This window comes from Ambystoma mexicanum, chromosome 4p (assembly GCF_040938575.1).
Source record: "Ambystoma mexicanum isolate Mex_15411 chromosome 4p, UKY_AmexF1_1, whole genome shotgun sequence".
NCBI lineage: Eukaryota > Metazoa > Chordata > Amphibia > Caudata > Ambystomatidae > Ambystoma > Ambystoma mexicanum.
In genome coordinates, this window is record NC_090927.1 from 425,433,020 (window position 1) to 425,455,804 (window position 22,785).

A 22,785-nucleotide genomic window follows, 5' to 3' on the forward strand; every position below is an offset into this window, starting at 1 on the left:
TCCTTGATGTCTGTGCAATTTCTTCTGATCCTGAGATATTGTCCAAATGGCAGATTTTCTCTTAAATGTCTGCGGTGGTCACTTTTGAAATGTAAAAGAGTATTTCTATCGCTTAATTTTCAAAATAGGTTACATTTCAAGGAACCATTGTTGTTTTGGATTTTTAGGTCCAGGAAGCTGACCTCTGAATTGATGGATTCCATAGTGAACTGAATATTTTTATCAGTATTATTGAGCCATTGAAGGAAATTATCCAAATCTAGTCTCGAACCTTCCCATACACAAAGAATATCATCAATATATCTTTTCCAGTGGTGGCACAAGTTATGGTTGCTTAGCTTACCATAACTGGTGAATTTCTTGTTTTTTTATTTGACTTATAACCATAATGTCGCTTTAACAAAATGCTTTCACTGAATTTCATAGTTTTTTATTAGTGCAACATAACCGTAACATCCCTTTAACAAAGTTTTTTCACTGAATTGCATGGGCTTTTACCAGTACACTTTGAAGCGCTTCTATATTATGATAAAAGCCATGTTATTAGAAATATTGATTTTCACTCTTCTACTTGTACCTGTCCAGCTTTCCCCAACAATCACCACCATCAAATTCACAAAATATAAATCAAAGATGGTTTGATTAAACGTCTCTCCCTCCCTCCCTCCCCCAAAGATGACCTTATCGAAATTCCAAATCCTCCCATTTATGTTTCCCATTCCAATACCCCATCCCTTTAATAAATACATTTATTTTTTATATTATAAATATCTTGTATATTATTTGTTCATATATATATATTTTTTTTTTCAAACTGGTAGTCCGCGAACCATGGGAATGTTCACAGTCCGGTCTAGGAATCAACAATGTTAACAGACTCTGTTACTTGTCTGGACATGTCCGTTGTTGTGTGACATACCTTTAATAGGTCTGCGAACAACCCCCACTATTGTGGAAACCACTGCGTATGTGCCCAGCGTTTCCTGCCGCAGAGGTCCACAAATGACATCACACAATTGTGGACATCATCATGTGACCGTGCCTGTCCAGCATGATGCCATGCCCTTTTTGGATGTCTGTGGTTCACAGACATATTGAAACTGCATTTTCAGCCGATCTAGGAAGCTTCAAGTGAAAACAGTGCCATTCCTCATGCCCCAGAAGCATGAGCACACTTTTATCAATGGCCGATCTACGAAGTTTCAAGTTGGTAGTTTACCCTGACACAGTTCCTAGACCCATTCTTAGTTGATCCCTCAACTTTTTACAACTTTCCAAGGCCTATTTTCAACTCAGTAGTCCACAGACAGTAGTGACAACCGCAGAAGGTTCCTCTGAAGGCACCCACCCATTACTTTTACTCATTCTCAATTTGGCAGTCCAGGAGAGAGCAGCTGCGTGTAAGTCTATTGGCACAACTACTATTTAACTTAAAATATGGCTTCAGTCATGGCCATCCCTCCTCCCCAGGGGCTACCACCACCACTACCAACAGCACCATTAGCTGGAGGCCCTGGACAGAGGAACAGGTGTGATGATGCAGAGGAAGATCAAGAACACCAGGAAGATGAGATAGAGGAAATGCTTACCTCCAGCACCCAGAGATGATCATGGGTGTGGCAGTTCATTAAGACCTTACAAGGGGTACTAAGATCTTGGGCTGCCCATGTTGAATACATGGAGTGTGGAATCATACTCAGTCGCAGACAACATGAACAGTACTCTTTTGATACCACTTCCATGCGCCGCCACACCCGCTCAAACCACCCGGGTGCTCTGGGAAATGCTATTCCTTTCTCAGGGAGTAGTTAGTAGGCTGTCTTCCTCTACCTCATCTTCCTCAACCACTCCTGCCACCACACTGGCTACTCCTGTGGGACAGAGGGTCCAACCAGCTGCCTCGCAAGCCATACAGAATGCTGTTGACCCTTACATTTCGAGGGTCACAATATTCTGTTTGTACTAAAACACACCTCTATGCAGGGGGGAGCAGTTTCAGAGTGCTTTCGAGGCCACAGTCAAGGAGCATGAGAAGCACTGCAACCAGCATTAGATTTAAGGCATGGCCAAGATCTTTCCCATGTCCACCTGTCCCTCTGTACCTGCGTTTGGTGTCCCCTTCTCTCCCTTCTCTCCCCCACCTTACCTCCTCACATCTCCTACAAAAAATCAAAATCCAGAAAGACAAAAAAGGTTCCTTTATGATACACAGTTAAAAAAAAGAACTAAAAATAAAAATAAAAATCACAGGACCATTTTCAGTCTGCATAGTCTGCTGACAGTACAAAAGTCCACAGACACCTGGAAAATTACAGGTGTGGTTGGGGGAATTAAAATCAATTAAATTGTTTTTCGTTAAAAAATGATGGCTCTTAGAACAATCTTTTAAAAAAAAAAATAATTGGGGGTTTTATATACTGAACTAAAAAATGTTCTGCTGAACTTCATTATTTTTTCTAACTTTCACAAAAATTGCTTCTACTTTTTCAGTTTTTTTTTTTTAATCTACTAGACCTACTAAAAAAATACCTCACAACATATTACACAAGTGCACAAAAATTGTTTCTTTGCATTATAGATATTCAAAAGTAAAAATCTGGAGACCACCAGGGGGCGCGGAACATGCTGGACGTGTAAGTCCTGCGCACCTGAATGCACCGCAGGGCCTAGTGGATGCTGCCAGTCCCCGGCCTGGATTACCGGGCCCAGCCAGTGAAGAGCCCCTCTGCATGCGGCGGGCCCCACCCCAAGACCCGCAGTGAAGACCTTCTGGGGTGAGACCGGGGAGCAGAGCCCCAAGAAAGGTCCACAGAGCACTCCCCAGCACTGGAGGCTAGTGTGCACCGGAGACGCCAGAGGCCCCAGACACCGAGGGCGGCCGACCCCGTGGCACCGCGACAAGGACTAGTGGAGCCGCACGCCCCCACCCTGCGCTCACGACCTGTGCCGGACGGTCGGGTCTCGGAGGAGGCGTGGCGACATAAGAGGCACGGGGCTACGGTCCCTCATCGTGGTTGGGGGCCGCGGGCTCTGGAGAAGCGCTTCCCGGGCCCCCGCCCTTCAACAGCGTACAGGGGACGGTGAGGAACGGAAGAGCGCCCACCTGCACACCAAGGGGAGCCTCGTTCCCTGCAGGCCCAGGGCCCCTCCCGAGTTCCCGTAGAAACACAGAGGCCCACACGAGGACCCGCAGACGGCCGCCCCCGCAGGAGGAAACGGCCAACCCAGGATACCGGCCCAGAGCACCACCGAGGGAGGCACGGGGCGAGGACCCTCCACACGTGATCCCTGCCGACACGGGGTACCGGTCGGGTGTCGCTGACCCTGGGGGACGTGGCCCGGGCCCCCACTGGCTACGGAGAGGAGCAGTTGAGTGCCAGTCAGCACGCCGGAGATAGCCCACCCAGAGCCCCATCTACCGCAGCCCGAGCCAAACTGTTGGCCCTGGACCGCCCACAGTGACTGTGAAGTGAGGAGGTGAGGAGAGCGTGGGCGGGAAGAGAAACTGGATGCAGTGAAAGCGAGCTCCCCTCCCGCGCAACCTTTCCCTTGTGGCGTTCCTAGCTGGGGAGTAGGCCAGAAGGACCGAAGGTGCCCGGGATCGGACACCCTACCCCCAGAAGGTCCCACCTGATGACACGGCACAGCCCCCCCCATAGAGCTGCTACCCAACACGAGGCGCTCCACGCAAGACCTTAGCATACCAGGCACGGGGAGGCCTTGGGCCGTGGTGTACTTGTGGTCTACACCGCAGGGTCCCCCGCGAGAGGACCCCGGACAGAGGCACCACCCCTTGATGCGTCAACACACCCAGACCCTGGAGAGCACGCTGACATTGGGGGCGATCTCGTCTCTCCAGCGCTTCCGACGGCCCCACTCAGCCACGAGGGAGGCCCCCAGAGACACCATGCCCTCAGGCGGCGAACCCCCCCCCTGCACCACTCACGAGGGAGGATCTCAAGGACATCCTCCATGAGATCAAGGCAATCCGGACAGATATACAAGCGTCCATAGTGGATCTCAAGGGGAGGGTGGACACCGTAGAGGAGAAAATGGAGGGGATGGAAAACAACCACCTCCAGACGGACCTCCTGGACATGAAATACGAGGCGAGGCTAACGGACCTAGAGATAAGAGATGAGGACATAACCTTGAAGATGGACGATTTGGAAAACAGAGAGCGCCGGAACAACCTGCGTATCATGGGTGTGTCGCAGGAGAGAGGGGAGACAGCGGCGGATGTGGGGAGGAAGGTCCAGGGCCTGATAAACCAGCTCTTCGCTTTAGAGGGGGGCAAAGAGGTCCAGCTGGAGAGAGCGTATCGAGGTGGAGGGGGTGCGGCTGGAGGCCCAAAGTCCATCGTGGTGAGGTTCCTCCGCTACAGGGAGATAATGGAGGTCCTGGAGAAGGCAAAGAGGCTGGGGAGCTTTATCTTTGAAGGCGACACAATTAAGATTTACCAGGACTTATCGTATCTTACGCTCACCCGCAGAAGAGAATGTCGTCCGCTCACCCAGTGGCGTACTGCTCAAGACATAAGATACAGATGGTCCTTCCCCTTCGCCCTGTCCTTTGAACGCGCTGGGGTGGACTACAGAGTGACCAGTGGCAAGGAGGCCTTGCAAGTACTGCAAGTGATCAAGGGGGTCGCCCTGGGGGAGGAAGACGAGGTGGGCACCCAAGCATCGGGTGACACCAGGAGAGAACCGGCTGGCCCTTGGGCCACGAAGAAGAAGACAAAGGGCAGAAGGAAATTCAGGAAACCGAACACCCCATCGGAGGCCGAAGGGGACTAGGTGAAGTAAGACAAACCAACTGGAAGATCAAGATTAGTTTGTTAGCAAACCCGGCCGGGGATGCGAGTTTCATCAAGAGAACTGCGGTGCAGGAACACGCTCACACCCTGGTGGTTTGCCCGTTGGCAGGCGTCATGCAAGAGGGAGAGAAAAGGGAGGTGGGATGCGGGGGGATGGGAGACAAAGACCTTGGGGCACAGGATATATCCAGCTTGGTAAAGAAGCGGGGCAGCTCTCACAGGACCGGGAAAACAATTAATGCATCAGAGAGAAGCAATGACAGACAATGAAGAAAGGGGCCGGGTCGAGTCGCTTAGGATGGGCTCCCTTAACGTCAAGGGGCTTAACTCCCCAATGAAGCGCTCCCTCCTAGGAAGGGAAATGAGAAACGGGAGAGTGGATATTATGTTTGTACAAGAAACCAGGACGGTGAGGGGGGAGGAGAGGGCCATCCCTGGACCACACGTGGGTCAGACCTTCTGGGCTTCCGGCCACATAAAGAAAGGAGGAGTTGGTATCCTGCTCCATAGGAATCAGAAATTAATGGAAGTGTCCACTTGGGAGAGAGGGGATGGGAGGGCCCTGGTAGTGTCCGGTAAGTTACATAATACCAGAGTCACCCTTGCAACAATATATTGCCCCAACACGGGTCAGAGGGAATTCGTTCAAGAGGCCCTGGGGGAGGTGATGGCTAAAGCAGATGGCCTTTTGCTCCTGGGGGGGACTTTAATATGTGGGCGGACCGAGAGCTGGACCATAGTGGGAACGCAGGCCCTCCGAATAGCAGTGGGGGAACGCCTCACGGGGCGTTGCGGGAAATAATGTGGGAGCAGAGGCTGGTGGACATATGGCGGGAGCTGTACCCGAGGCGCAAGGGATACACCTTCCACTCTGCGGCCCACGGCACTAGAACTAGAATAGATTATCTTTTCATTGGAAACAGGCACATGAGCAGAATAGAGGCCTGTGAGATTCGGCCCATTAGCTGGTCAGACCACGACATGGTCTGGTCGGACGTCTGTATGGCAGGCCTGAAACCCAGGGAATCTTTATGGAAATGCAACAATTTCCTGTTGAGAGATGTGGTCTTTAAGGAAGAAATGGCAACAGCGATTAGAGAATTCTTTGAGGTAAATGACACGGGGGAAGTCAACAGGGAGATTGTGTGGGAGGCGGCAAAGGCAACCTGGAGGGGTAGGCTAATCAGTGAAGGGGCCTCCAAAAAAAGGGTTAGGACCCTCCTGACCCACAGATTAAGATCGGAGATAATTACGTTAGAAAGGTCGGAGGGGAAGATGGAGACAGAGAGAGAGAGGGACCTGGGCATCGCAAGGGAAAAGAGACAAGAATTGCGGGAAATGGAGATGGGCAAGATTGTAGCGGGACTCCAACATTTGCGTCAAAAATACTATGAAAAAGGGGACAAGGCGGACGCCATGCTGGCAGCAAAACTTCGAGGCCAGAGGGCGGCTAGATGGGTGGCGAGGTTAAGTAGTGGGGAAGAAGGGGACGTATCTGACCCGGAAGAGATTGCAGAGAAATTTGCGTCTTTTTATGAGGCCCTGTATGGGAGAGAGGGGGAGACGGAAAAGGAAGCCTTGGATGATTATCTCAAGGGGGTCACCCTCCCGGCTCTTGAACCCCTAGAAGCATCAATCCTCGATGCCCCGATAACGGAGGAGGAGGTACTAAGAGCCATAGCGGGCCTGAAGAGGGGTAGGGCCCCAGGAGAGGATGGGTTCACGGCAGGCTTTTACAAGGCCTTCTCGGGCCTCCTGGCAGGGTTCCTGGCAGGTCTCTTCTCGCACATAATGGAGACAGGCAGAGCGCCCACATCCTTTGGCAAAGCGCTAATTACAGTAATCCCGAAGGAGGGGAAGGACCCGGCGGATAGATGCTCCTATAGACCTATTTCCCTCCTGAATGTGGATGCAAAGCTATTCACCAGGATCATTGCTACTAGGCTCGACGGTCATATGCCGAGGCTAGTTCATCCCGATCAGGTGGGTTTTATACAGGGTAGGCAGGGGGCCGACACAATGCGGAAGACCCTACATCTGATGAGGGAGGCAGCGACAAGGGGTGGAAACCCAGTTTTGGTATCGATCGATGCAGAGAAGGCGTTCGACCGGGTGGACTGGGAATTCCTCCAGGGGGTACTCAAGAAACTGGGGCTGGGAACTGGGATTATACGAGCGATCAAAGCCTTATATGTGTCACCAACTGCCAGAGTCACAGTCAATGGGTGCCTGTCACGAGTCTTCCACCTCCAAAGAGGTACGAGGCAGGGCTGCCCTCTTTCCCCACTCCTCTTCGCCATGACAATGGAAGTATTAGCAGAGTATATCAGGGGCTCCCCGGGGGTTCAGGGAATTGAGGTGGGGGAACGTACCTTTAAACTGGGTCTTTATGCAGATGATATCTTGCTTCACGTCCGGGAACCGACAAGGTCAGTATCGGCAGCCCTGCAGGAAACTGAACGGTACGGTCGATTCTCAGGCTTTAAGGTGAATATTAGCAAGTCCATGATTTTTCCGTTTGCCTCTGATACGGATAGAAATGTTACTGAACTTATCCCACTACGCCTGCAGATCTGTACAGAAGGGATAAAATACCTGGGGATCAACATAGTACGCCCGGGTGAGGATCTGAACCAGGCCAACTACCCCCCACTATTTGATAAACTGTTCAGAGAAATGGAGAGCTGGGGGAAGGGGCAGATCTCCTGGATGGGAAGGATAAATGCCATAAAAATGAACCTGCTCCCCAGAGTGCTGTATGTCTTCCAGATGCTCCCCTTGGAAGCCCCAGGCACATACCTCAGAGAAGCCAAGAGGCGCATAATGAAGTTTATATGGCAGGGCCGGAGACACAGAATAGGGTATGAGACCCTCACCCTTCCCAAAGATAGAGGGGGGGTCGCCTTGCTGGACTTGACAGTCTACCACAGGGCAGCCCAACTCAGGGCCTTGGCCCCACATCTTAGAGAGGACCCCAATAAACAATGGGTATACATTGAAAATCACTACCTGCACCAAGTCACTGTAGGCGAATGGCTATGGGTCCCTTTACAAAAGCTCCCCAAAAGAATCAGGGATCACCCGATACTGGGTACAATGTGGAAAGTGCTAGCGGGGAAGGGAAATAGAGAGAAAGTCACGACATGGCCCTCGCCCCTGAGCCACATCTGGTCCACTCCAGTGCTAGAGGAAATCCCAGGCCACGAACACTACCAGTCATGGTTCGACGCAGGCCTCTGCAGGGTCGGCCAACTGGTGAGGGAGGACACCTTCATAAGCATCCAGGAGCTCAAGGATGCTCTGGGAATTGGCAGGCTCTCCCCACTTCTATACCTTCGCCTTAAGGGAATTCTCATGAAACCAAAGCTAAAGCCCTGCATAAAAAGAAAGCTCACCCCGGTCGAGAAAATCATAGACTCCCACACGGAAATGAAAGGCCTTATCTCTCTCCTGTACGGAGCTCTCTTAATCCCCGTGAGGGATCGATTAAAAGTGTTAGAGGGAAATGGGAAAGGGACTTGGGCTGGGACATTGGGGATGGGCTCTGGTGGAAATTATGTAGCAGGGCATTCAAGACATCTATTTCCTGCCAGTACAAGACACATGCCATCAAACTTCTTCATAGGTGGCAATATGACCCGATCACCCTCTCCAGGATGTTCCCAGACGTTGCCCCATTGTGTTGGCACGGTTGCGGTGAGAGGGCCAACTATTGGCACATGTGGTGGTCCTGCGAGAAGGTCCAAGTTTATTGGTCGGAGGTGCTCAGTTGGCTTAAGGACGCGGGAGAAGGGGTCTATCCATTGGAGCCACTCACACTATTATTTGGGCTACAGCAGGAGGATGGGCACTGGGAGAAGCTCCCGGACTTGACACACTCCTTACTCCTAGCAGCTAGGGCTGCACGGGCCAGGAAATGTAAGAGAGCAGCACACCCCTCAAGGAGAGAATGGGTGACAGTGGCCAAGGACATTTATTTTATGGATAGACTAACAGCAGCACTTCATGGCTCCAGCTCGCAGCTCGAGGCCGACTGGCTACAATTCATGGAGGTGTTCGCCAGCACAAACTGCGAGCCTGAAAGGTGATATGGCCACTCCACCCGGCCCGAAACCAGTTTCAGGATTGAACTTATTTTACGCTTCTAAGGAAAGCTGATTCATTGCGTCTGTTTATATGCCCGGTCGGCGCTGCCCGAAGAAATTATCCACGGAAACGTGGAGCCTGTGCCCCAAGAAGGGGGATTTTGAGGGGGGGGTGAATACAGTGGAGAGTTACGGTCTTTGTTTGAAGTTGATAGGGGCATGTGCCCTAATGTAATCTTTTTTCAGAGCTCTTTGTTGTTCAGAAAACCAATAAAAATATATTTAAAAAAAAAGAAAAAATCTGATTTCTGACATCAGTAAATGCTCGAAAAATAAAAAATATTTACGCCATACAACTTGATATTTTCATTGTCAAAAGATGCCATTCCTAAAGCATTAAAAAGGACATGCACCATTTTTGACATACTGTCTAGCTTTTTTCAACTGAGGACAAAAAAAGTGTGTGTGTCTCCTTATTTGTCTTTGATTGATTTCAGAAAAAATTATATTCACAGCTGGAAACAGTTCCATTAGGCTTCTGAACATATCCTTTATGTCTAGCTACCAATATCCTGCTTTCACCTAGCCCAGACTGTTGCATCCACAATTCACAATAATAATATCTGTATGTTTAAAGTGAGCCATACTCTCACAGAATGGTAATAAAGTTACCCAGTTTAAGCCACAATCTGCATACCAGAAAAAGTCCACTTTGCCCAAACCAATAGTAACAGAGATACCACGAGATTCAGTATAAACCTTTAATTAATGGATCCAAGAATCTCCCACCATCAACACACTCTGCTCTTTCATAGCCATAGCCATCTTCACTACACACAACAAAGACAACACTTCCTACCCCTGAACACTTCAACTCCTTCTCCAGACCCACAAAACCTGATTGGCTAGTCCCCCAATGTCCTCTTTCCATGTCAGATATCTTAAGACGACCCAGATGGCACGTGCAGGTCCACAGACTACCGCAGTGCCCGTGGACACCATCACACAGGGCAGCCCTTCTACCTACATTGGCCACAACCAACAGAATACAACACATTGTAAAATATACCTTCAAATAATAAGACTCACCCTGAACTACTCCACTCACAATGTTGTCTGTGGACAGTAAAGATGACCACAGACTGGGAAGCCACCTGCAATGCTTTTATTCACCTATACAAATACCTCCCTATCAACTTTTTTGCACTCCCCCAACCCCTTTGAGACCCTCGTTCAGCCACAAAATAACCTTAAATATGTTTTCCAGACTTTTTACCCACCGCGCAGTCTGCGGATAATGGAGGCTGTTTGAGGGTCCAACATGGAGACCATTTCAAAAAATCTGACGCAGCTCACGTTTTCAACATCCAATCAGCATGCGTCTTTGATGACACCAAGCCACTCCCTGATTGGTGCAATGGTGTCTGCTCAGATATCACAATGTTTGTTTTACCTACTTATTGGCCATTTAAATAAAAAATAAAAAAACTATGATACAGATTTACAACAAATTTGCAAAAGCACGCTTTCGGGACCAAGCAGCCGCTCCTAGTGCAGGTTTGCTGAAAATCCGTCCAGTGGTTTGGGCTGTCGGCATGAGCAACATTTTTATCCATTGTGTCCATGAGGATTTAAAAATTGTTGGGTACCCCCTATAACTTTGCTCCCCTGGACGAAACAACATCAAACTTCACACAATCATTCAGAGTGGGCCATATACTTTGATTGCAAAGTGTGATGAGGGTTCGTCCATGGAGGGCACAGTTATAAGCTGTCCAAAAAGTGCTCTTTCTATGAGTTGAGCAACTTAACCATAACTACATGGCCGCTACTGCAGGCTGTGTAATATATCTTTCACAAAAATAAAATGTTCAATGACAAATGTGTCACATTATAATATCTATATATTACATTACTATGGAAAAGCTTTGTATGCACATATAATAAGGCAAATAATTAACACACTTGAAGACAATAATGAAATAATTGTATTTTCTGGTGGTATCTGGAATACTTGTTTATTGTTATTATGAATATTATTATTATGAATATTATTATTATTATTATTATTATTATTATTATTATTATCATCATTATTAATACTATTATTGAGTATTTATATAGTGTGGACCTAGCTTCAGGAAGCAATGGAGCGCTTTACAAATCATAGGGATGGAAGCAGGGATATAAGGGAGCAGAACGGGGAGGGCTGGCAATTTGGCAACAAGGGATCTTGAAGTAACCAGGGGAACAGTGTGGAGTAGATCACACAATCTCAGGTAGGTTGGGGAGTAGAGGGTGTGGACCTAGGTTGCTTTCTTGTGAGAAGGTTCTCTATACCTCAACATTAGTATTTCAATATTTGTGGGTTTTAAGTTTTGGTAAGTAGTAAGTAACTTAACTGTTTCAATATACCTTTTTTATCACTTTGATATTTTTAATCAATTACTTATTTTTCTTAATTAATAGATACATTGGTGGACTGCAATGGTTGACTGCAGTAACTCTAGTAAGGAATAACAAGAGAGGGTGATACGAGCAGTGGAACAGAGGAAAATGGCAAACAATTATGCAAACATTGTTACATCAAAAGTGACATGGAAGAAACATCTTCAGACTGTTTAAATATATATGAAATTGAAATAAGTGGACAGTGTACTCACACTTTCATTAAATTGATGCAAGTAGTAATTTACCATTTTGCTTTTGATGCAACCATTGCTACAACAAGGTCCAGTTGCTCAGTGTGCAGCTGTGTACAGTTACACAGAGCCTGAGAGGAGCCTGGCGGTGCTTGGAGTCCTGAACTGAGTCTTTTAGTTGTTTCCCCGTATTGGAGGAGTGTCTTGCATAAAACCAGCACCCAACGCAGAATGCGCGCTGTGTGAGGCTGTGTGCAGTTCCACAGTTCCACAGCTTTGTCCGTTCCACTGTTATACCACAGACCCTGTAATTGTCTGGGACTTTTTGGTACTACTGCCTGAAACTGCATCTGTCACTTGCATGAAGTAAGTTCTGCACTGCATGAGCTGTTGCTGCACTTCCTGTACTTGATTGGTACGGAATTCAACTATCTTTGAGCCACTGCCACTCACCAGACATTTGGTTGTTGCATCCTCCCCCTCCATTTGGTGCTTGCCTTCTGTTGTTTCTGTGCGATCGATCCACTGGAAGTCTGACTTGGAAGCACGCAGCAAGAAAGCAGCAAGAGCATAGCATGGACGAAAAGCAGTACGAAAGCGAAACTGGAAGCTAAATTAGAGATAAGAGTGACGGCTGCTACCGCCGCTGACCTGGACATGAGTACGACCGCAATCATGCACCCTCCATCTGAGCCATTCCCATTCCCTGAGCCAACAGGGTTGTCTGAATTTACTTATCTCCCCATGTCACTCCGCTCACATGACTCCCTGCTTACAAAGAAAGCAGTCTGTGCGGATGGCGGGTTGTGTGCCCCAAGCTCTTTGCATGAAGGATGCCAGAAATCTATCCTGGAGCCCACTCTGGAAGTCTGTGGTGACACTGAGGGTCTATCCCCAAGGACTGCCCCGCAACTAACACCAGAAGAGCAGTTTGAGCTTGCTCTACAACGCACGGTTTAACTGGTAAAATCTTCTATAAAGCAATGAGGGGCGGTAAATATACTTCTCATCAAACCCCTGACTGAGTTCTTCCTTTCGATAACTAACTCTCCCAAGTCCCAGGTAGTGACTATCAAGCCTACTCGTTAATGTTATGTTAATGTTAAAGGATAATTGTACTGCACACCATCACCACCATAGTGGTCCCCTGGCGCTCTGGCTCTGACGGCTCTGAAAAAGGTAAGGGGGGGTTAGTGGGAATAAGCTGGAAAAGTGCAAGAGAGAAGTTGGCTGGGCTTGGTGTGTTTTCCGGTCGGTAGTCGTGGTGTGAGTCTATGTGTGGTTTGTTTTGTTTTGTTGTTGCAGTGCAGTGAAGTTCGTGCAGATTGCTGTGATGTAGGCTTGTGGTTGTGTTTGGTTAGAGTTTGAGAGGTGCATGCAGAGGGGTGAAATTGTTAGTGGGTTGGTTAATTCGCATTGCTGTCTGGAAGCGAGGCGCTAAACTTCCATATTCTCTCCAGGTGGGGTGCACAAGTATCTCTGCGTCTCCATCCTGATCTGAGACCGTCTGGCACTCAAAGTTCCTTTCACACATGGTGTCCACTCACCTTGATAATCTTGCCCAAGTTCCGCCCGCCACCTACGTCAAACCTGTGTGTATGTGGGGTGGGGCAGGCGTTAGTGCGTCCCTTCAAGTCTGACCCAGAGAACATTCCCAAATCCGTCATTGTGTGGCATTAATAGGCCAAGGCTACTCCATCCATATGTGGCAGAGGTCAGCATTCATCGTCTTGTTCAGTTGCTCATGCAAGCTACTGTTCCCGGGCCCTTCTAAGGGTGGCACATGCCAACACTTTCAATTACGTCCAGGGGCGGCACCTGCCATCATTCTCGACTCCATCCGGTCTAGGCCCATGGCAATGTCCACAACTTACTTCAAGTGTGGCAAGTGCTAACATTCACACAACTCTATTCAAGTATGATACGTGATAGGAATTATGGGGTGGGTGAGGTTGTTGGCTGGAGTTGGCTACGGATGCTGATTCTGTCCTCATGGGTGTCGCTTGTGTCCTATTCAACCTAGCATTGTTCTTGTGAAGTAGGTGTAGATTCCTTTAGTCGGTTCTAGATGTTGTCAGTGTCATCCTAAATTCTGTCATCCTGTTCTTTGCATTTCCCGTTTGATTGTTTAGCTTTTTCAAGTTGAATCTGTGATGTTGAAGAACTAGGTTTTTAGTAGTTTTCTGAATTGTAGGTGGTCTTTGGTGTTTCTTATTTCTTTTGGGATGTTGTTCCAGGTTTTTGCGGCTAGGTGGGAGAAGGAGGAGCCCCCTGTTTTTTTTCTTAAGATATGGTTTTTGCTCCAGGTGGATTTCGTTGCTTGATCTGAGGAGTCTCGTTGGCTTTGTAGGATTCTGCTTCCTGTCCGTTAATTGCCCTGTGTGTTATGCACATTGTTTTGAAGGTAATGACCATACCGCCATGGCGCTAAAGGCCCTCCAACCCCCTGATAGCGCCATCACGGGACCCGCCGATACCGCTTCCGCCTAGGAGGCACCCCTTAATACTGTCCCGGTAATAACATCATGCTAATACCGGGCTCGTAATACCGGACCCGGAAGTAACGTCACCGCGTCGGAACGGGAAATGCGCCAACAGCCATCATTAAAAACACAATCCATGGCAATCCTCCGAAACCACCACTTCTACAGAGGAGGGACCAGGGCCTATCTCTAGAAAATGTCCAAGGCTAGAAGAAAATCGAAGAACTCAATATGCTGGCAGACACCTTTGCTGCCCATGCTGAGGAGATCAACAAGCACAACCTGAAAAGGGAGGTGCAGCAACGAAAAAAGGAGATCTGGGAGGAGGTAGCCCGCAAGGTCTCGGCAGACGGCACCACCTCACGGACAGTCAAGGACTGTAAAAAAAGGTTGGATGACCTCCGCCTCGGTACGGATCATCCTGGCCAGCAATAGGAGGGAGGCCATGGCCACAGGCGGGGGTCCCCACTCACCCACAAAACTTTCACGCTGGGAGGGGACGTGCAGTACCTTCATGCAGATGGAGTCCATCGAGGGCTTTGGGGAGATGGAGACGGGTGCCGCAACATCTGCAGATGGAGGTGAGTGACCCTGCAGATCCCAGTAGGGGAAACCATGACGTAGCACAAGTGATGTGGAAGAGAGTCTAGGCAAGGGAATGCATGTCCCAACACACACATCAACATATCCTTGTCCAGATGGAGGCCCAGACCCTGCCACCAATCCCATTATCAACACACAGCCAACACACACAGACTGTGCACTTGTAATACATCACACAAACCCCAATACAATGGCATGCCACATGCCATGCAGCATCCCTGCAGTGAGACGTCACGGCACATGCCAAAATGCCCCCTTCATACTACCCTGTGTGACACACCTGTAAGATATGAATGCATGATTAATGAAATTCTCCACAGCACCATATAATACATCTTGCATGTAACACTATCACTGATGCCCTGCATCTCTTCTACCCCCCCAGGCACCGATGGAGAGGATGCCAGTGAGGAAACAGCCACAAGGGCATCCACGTCCTGGCACACGACTACTCCCACAGGCAAGACCACCTCCGAGGCAGCCTCGCAGGCCACACCGAAAACCAGGGCGAGTGCCCAGGCCATGGCCGCACATGAGGGCCCCACATCAACGCCTGACATCGGAACCACAGAGCTGGCAATACCAGTGGAAGGCGAGGCAAGTGGCACACTGTCGGCTTTAACAAGTTCGGTGGGCGAGGCACCAGCCACTGCCCCACTGAGCGACATTTAAACTGCAGTGGAGGAGTATGTGGATGAGGATGGACTAACCAATGTGGCATGTCCACACTCCCCACGTCCCATGTCCACTCCCCAACCCCACACTCAGGACACACCCATCAGCAGCATTGCTGATCCTTTGCTCCACGATTCGGACCTCAGCCCCCGCCCCCAGAACAGCACTGAAAATGCACGCCCGGTCAAAGCACCCTCAACCACTGCTGCTCTCACCACCAACCTTGAGGCACGGCTAGCAAGGGTGGAGGCTAGACAGGACTCAATGTTGGACCTTGTCCGACAATATGTTGCGGAGGGGGAGGACACGAGGCGTGAGATTGCACAGGCCATAGCGGCAAATACAGCTGCAGTTAATGCCTCTGCGCTCATGATGCGAGACAGTCTGGGGGCCATCACACACGTCCTGTCCTCTATCCTGCAGCACATGCAGCACCCACAATCCGCACCAGCCGTGCAAATCACCATGGCTTCCACCCCATCCACCACACCCCCATCCTCCACACCCGCTTCCTCTGCACCCTCCAGCCCTGTGCGTCCAACAAGACGTAGTGCGAGGCACTCAGAAATACTGCCCCCGGACAACAAGAAATCAAGGAAATATTGTGGGAGAACAATGGAAGTGGGTCAGATGGTGTCGGTGGTGAATGGGTGTATTAGGGGGATTTCATTGGTGGGTTTTGGAAGTTCAATGGGTGGTTTTGGGAGTTCATTGGGGGGTTTTGGAAGTTCATTGGGTGGTTTTGGGATTTCATTGGGGGGTTTTGGGAGTTCATTGGGGGATTTTGGGAGTTCATTGGGGGGTATGGGTAGTTTTGGTGTTGTGGGGGGGTAGCACATTTATGTAGTTGATATCAATACACCTGTTGTGTGAAAAATCATTAAATGCCTGGACATTGTTCATTTTGTGTGTATACATTTAATTAATGACAGTGCACAGTGCCCAACTCCCCACGTTCCTTGTGTGCATGTCCACATGGACCCAGTGTACAATGTGTTACTGACACATATCTATCAACGTCCCTGTGGGTCAGAAGTATTTGTCAATCAGTGATTGGCGTACTGCACGTCCATCTTGTGCATCACGTACTGGCAGGGGTGCTGCTTCTCCTCCGTCTTCATCCTCATCATCCTCACCCGGTGCATGCATGTCAATGTCAGGTGGCAGTGGTACATTTCTCCGGACGCACATGTTGTGCAGCATGACACAGGCCATGGTGATCTTTGCCACCTTCTCAGGCCTATAAAGGAGTGCTCCACCAGACCTGCTTAGGCAGCAGAACCGCGCCTTCAACAGGCCAAAGGTCTGCTCAATCACAACACGGGTACGGGTATGGCCTGATTGTACTCCTCTTCATGGCTGTTCCGCGGGTTCCGCACATTGGTAAGTAGCCACGGCTTCAAGGGATATCCTCGATCACCTGCAAGCGAATACCAATAGGTCTATGTGAGTCTCTCTGAGCTGCCACCTTCAGGATTCACAGCCATGGCCGCAGCTATTTGCTGTTGACATGGACATGTCCCTGTACGCATGCGCAAACATTATTTAGATACATTGGCCCTCATTACGACCCTTGCGGAAAGGGGAAAACGATGGCGGAAATGCAATACCGCCATCGAAAAGCGCTCGGTGCGACTATGACCCGTCACCGCAAAGTACGAAGCCATTAGCGACACCGTAGTGAACGCCAACGCTAACTGCACTAAGCACGCGCGCGCGCACCATGCCAAACCGCAAACACCACCATGGTGCAACGGTACGCCAATTCCGACCCTAGCGGACATGTACCTAACGCCATCAGGCATGGCGGAATGGACCATTCCGCCATGGCGAGAAATACGGCATCGTGAACCAACCGTAAATGGCCCACTGAGTGCCTGTACTCCACTCCCTGGCCACATTGCACAACTCCTGGCAGGCGCAATGTACTCACACCATGCAACCAGTGAAATCTACAATTCACCCATGCATGCCAACGTAGAAATGCATGCAGGTGTTCAAAGCGCCCCGTGAGTGGGCATCCATGTACGGCATGTCACCATAGCCGTACTGATGCAGCACAGGCATGTGAAGGTACAAGACATCAAAATGGAAATCAAGAACACATGACACAAAACAACAGTAGTCCCCCATCGCTTGCCACCAGCGCAAGGCAACATCCAAGACAGCATCCTGAGGGGGATTGCACCAGCCCTGTACTCTTGCCAGTAAACAAACCAACCATCAGCAGAAGCATGTACCACACAAGTTGGCAGGGTGACTGAGCAGCCAGGCACATCCCAAGAGGGGCCGATGGGAGCTGCAGGGCACAGATGGCATGAATACAGAAGCTATTCCAATGGACATGACCCCAGTCCCCCTCCAACAAACGCACGCAAACACAGGCACCTGTGACCAGCCACATTCTGAACATCCCATCATACCATCAATCGACCTGGCTGACAGGCACCAGTCGGCCAAAAGCCAATCCCCCGCCCCTGAACAGCACATCATGTAAACAGTCACAATGGCAGCCCCTATCCGTGACCACACTGTGCTACGTAGGCAAAAGCGGCCAGTACTGTACCACACAACTCAACTCAGAAGGCGGAACACAATGCAGATCATCTCGCAATACATACCGCCAAAAATCGAAAATCGCCACATCACCTGCAAAGAATAACGCAACACGCCAAATATCGGAATACAATTTAAATGCACATCCAAATGACAAAGGCCTCACAGCAATTTGTAAAATAACACCAAAACATCCATCATCACCGAGGGCTGCATCTGCAATAATTGACCAGCTTCCACTTGTGTGACGCCCTGTACCATCATGGCACACAGGGCCAACATCAACGTTCCAAAAGGCAACATGGAAGCGGCAAGAACCGCAGGTCCGTCCCATGAGGCAGGCACTAGTCCAGCTGAAAGGCCGAAATGTTGCACCTAGCCACCAGAACAGCGTAAGGGCATGTGGCCCATTGGCGATCGTCCCATAAGATCGTAATGGTGCTCCACTGATTCACCCGAAGCTGGAGGTGTCGAGAGTAGAATCCATCTGGAGGAGTGGCGTACAGATGGCATCTGCAATAGGGCAGGAGATACCTGTCACCAAAATGAAACACAAATTAACCGATTGCACTACAGGACACATGATGCATCACTATCTTCATTCAACACACCAAATCCACACCCATATGCATGCTAGCCCACTCCAAAGGAATATACACACCCCTAAATCAGTATCGATACATAACGAAACCAATCGAGGTTAATACACCATTGGCAACGTCGGTTACTGTGCATGCGTCCGTCAAGATAGAACCCATGACATGGGATTAGTAACGTGCCTAGACACAAGTGTATGAAGGCGCGTCGAGACAGGGAGGATCCGACAAGGGCAGATAGACGTAAGTCCCACTATGGCAGCCTTGCATCACATAGCGCAGGGGAAGGGGATTGAATCAAAAAACACATGTACATGGCAGACCCTAAATGGAATCATCTGTCCATGCATCCATTCATCATTCCCTCATCCCGCAATGAAAACGCATGAACATTCACTCACATAATATGTGAAACTTCCATCGCGTCTGTGCGTAATGCAGTCTGCAAAAACCACTGTGCTCCTGGCCGGATCTGTAGTGTCGTGAAGCTAGATGGACTTGGGAACGTCCTGCCTTATCGTCCACTACGCTATTGCGCATCCCATTCAATTCATGTCATTCATTGCTTGCTCGTTATGGGCCCTGTCCCAAGGACATTCAACAATAGAACGTTACATTTCCAGCCAGACCTGTGGGCGTCTCCTCACCGCTACTTCGCAACCAAAAATGCTGGCCTTCGAATTCCTCACTTGCAACATTACGTCGAAAAGGCTTCTGTGAACGCTTGCATTCACAATTACATCAATGTAGTGCGGCTGTGTGTCATAATGCTAACTGGCTGCAATCACAAATGGGACGCCACGCCCGTCGGTGAAGTACGATACTGTGCTGCATGAGGGTCGGCCATCGATCGAGCCCTACATACCACTGACTCTTCACAGGTATGTAAGCGGCTGCAATCATAGCATGTGTAACAATGGGAGCATAGCATGAAAATCAGTCAAAGTACATCACACTGCCATCGGGATTCGATACATGATTCCAATCCCAAGATGCCATGCGGCCAAATGCAGCCTTACGTGCGGGACGTGCTCGGCCAGAAGGGATTGCATCTGCCACAGATTCATTCAATCAGCACAGGTGGAGGCCATACAGGCCGACAGCACATATATAGCAGACCCAAACCCCGCCCACAACCACTCCCACTCCAAAATGCTACCGGCAGGACTAGCGATGTTGGGCCTGGGGCACCAGATAGCACTGCAAGTGCTACAACTACAAGAAGACGACGAACAACAACAGGTACAACAACCGGCCGCACAGGGGAGACGGAGGAGAAGGAGGAGGAGGAGGGCAAGGCAGGGTCAGCAAGGCCCACAAGCACTGCCACTACCAACACGCAGGCGGCCCGCAATCCCACGCCTCCGAGCTGATCCGTTCAACCTCACTGCTGAGCAGATCCACACCCTCTACCGTTTGGACCGGGACACCATAAACGCCATTGTGGACATGACACATGCTGACCTCGTGAGCATGATAGATAGCCCAACCGCCATCCCACCCCTACTGAAGGTGGTGTCTGTACTCCACTTCCTGGCCACAGGCACCTACCAGCACACAGTGGGACAGTTGCATGGCATTTCACAGCCACTGTTCTCACGGACACTCTCCCAAGTGCACGATGCCCTCCTGAAGCACGCCGACGACCACATCACACTACCACGCACGTACCAGGAAATTACCAACGCAAAGGTGGGATTCCATGCACTTGGCGGCATCCCGGGTTGCATTGGTGCCATCGACTGCACCCATGTTGAATTGGTTGTCCCACATGCCATGGAGGTCCAGTACCGCAACCGGAAACAATTTCATTCAATCAATGTGCAAATGGTGTGTGACTCCAACAAGATCTTTACGCATTGTTGTGCCAGATTTCCAGGATCTACCCATGATTCTATGGTCCTGAGGAACTCAAGAATACCACGCTACATGGAGCGACACGCAGGGCACAGATCCTGGCTACTCGGTGAGTCTCATTCCATGCATGACATCGTGGCCCATTTGATGCGTCAATGACCTTGCAGGAGGGGGGGGGGGCTACTTAGCACTATCATTCCACTGACACCCTTTATTCGTCCCATACAGGTGATGCCGGGTATCCACTGAAGAGATGGCTCCTTACACCAATCCGGAACCCACAGAACCAGCATGAGGAGGACTACAACCATGCCCACTCACGTAGCCGTGTGGTCATTGAACAGGCATTCGGCCTACTGAAGGCTCGTTTCCGCAGCCTCAGCAGGTCTGGCGGGGCACTCATGTACAGCCATGAGAGGGTTTCTAAGATGGTCATGGCATGTGTCATGCTGCACAACATGTGCATACGTAGGAATGTGCCCATGCCCCCTGACGCTGTACTGCATGCACCTGAAGATGATGATGATGAGGGTGGGGATGTGGAGGCACCCCAAGGAGTCCATGAGGCACAGGATGCACGTGCAATCCGACAGAGCATCATAGATGCATGCTTCTAGCAACCACGCATGGTGCCTATTACACGGAAAGGGGACCTGTGGCACTGTGTGTGTGTAGTACAGGCACATAGTGGACTGTACGCCTATGAAGGCCTCGTACGCAAATATCAATGTCCACACATGTCATTGGATGATAATGAAGTGCTGTATTGTTAATGTGATTTGATTCATACACCCTATGGACCCGCCACCCAGTGAAGCCCAACACACCCCCTCCACCCTACTTCCTCCCCCCCCAACACCAGTGTCCAAATATGCATGCTGCCCGTGGGTAGACGCTATTGCAAGCCCCCTCTACGGGTATCAGGGGCACCCCTGCCCGTGGAGCGCAGGTTTCTGCCAGATCTGCGTTGGGGGCTGCCCTGGACGGAACTTGCCACGGATGACGTCTCTGCCTGCTCGCGTCCATGCATGTCTCTGAGGGTTTGTGAGAGCTCCGAGAGCACACGGCGCACAGCAGCAAGTTCAGCACAAACGTCTTTGGACGTCGCATTTAGTTCCCCCCTCAGGCTCTCGGTGCTTCTCTCCATTTGTGCTCTCAGGCTCTCGGTGCTTCTCTCCATTTCTCCCCTGAGGCTCTCACTACTTTTCTCTATTTGTGCCCTGAGTGTCTCGGTGGATGTTTCCATGGCTGCCCTGGAACCCCCGCATTCATTCGCATGGTCCTTGAGTAGCGTGGACACTTCCTGCTGTTGCTCGATCAGCAGGTCGAGGGACTGTTGCCTCTGCTGGGCCATGGACATTTGCGGTGGTGTGACAGGGGGGCTGCTCAACACATGTTGCCTTGGCACAGGACTTGTGGGGGTTGGCCAGTCGTCGTCTTCTGGGTGCCCCTGCGTGGTTTCGTCATGGTGTAGGGGATGGGACATGCAGGGGGATTGGGAAAGGTCATGGATGGTACCTACGTCGCCAGCACTGTTTTCCGTGTCGGAGCATGCTGGCATGACAGCTGTGTCACCTATGGTGCTGCTACCACCAGAGGCAGTGCCATCAGATACGTTCTTTGGGGGGACCTGTGGTGCTGGGGTTGTGGACTTGCTGGCTGCTGGGGTGCCTGTTGCAGTCCCCTCCAGTGTGCTGGCACTTGATTCCTGCTGCTGCCGTGTCTTGATCCTTGCACCTGAGGTGGAGGCTCTTGGGACGTTGGTCCTGGCCCTCTTTGCAGGCGTGCTGGTAGGGGTGTCCTGCAGCTCGTCGTTGGTATCGGACCCTGTGGTGGAGTAAAGAGGGGCGAGCGTTAGTTATGGGTCTGTGGGATTTGGAATGGCAACGTATCAAATGCATTGGGGTGGTACATGAGGGTGATTTGGGACTGGGCCTTGGAGGTGGTCTCATTTTCGTGTGGGTTGAGGATGCATTCATTTGGCTGCCTGCAGTTAGGGGGTGCATGCTGCACATGTAGGGGTTGTTTATGGCATCTTGATGAATTTGTTTATTCATTCTGACTTTTAGAGGGCGCTGTCAGGGCAAAGTATGTATTGCACTATGGGGTCACATGGTACTGCACATGTTCGTGGTTTGTGGATTTCGCATTGTTTCTCTTGGCCAACCTACCTGATTCTCCGGATGTCGGCACTCCTTTCTCCATCCCTCCGACTCCCTCTATGCTCTCCATTCCTATGGTGGAGGCGCAGATCTCCTCCCAGGGGGTCAACTTGATGGGCGACTCTGATCCCCCCCCGGTAGCTGTGGCGATGTTCCTGTTCGCAGAAAGTATGCTGCGTACGCGGATCCGCAGGTCGTCCCACCGCTTGCGACATTGCTGTGGCGTGCGGGGTGTTGTCCCCACCGCACTTACGCGCTGTGCCACAAGGGCCCATATGGCCTTCTTGTTGGCAAGGGCCGTCCTGGTCAT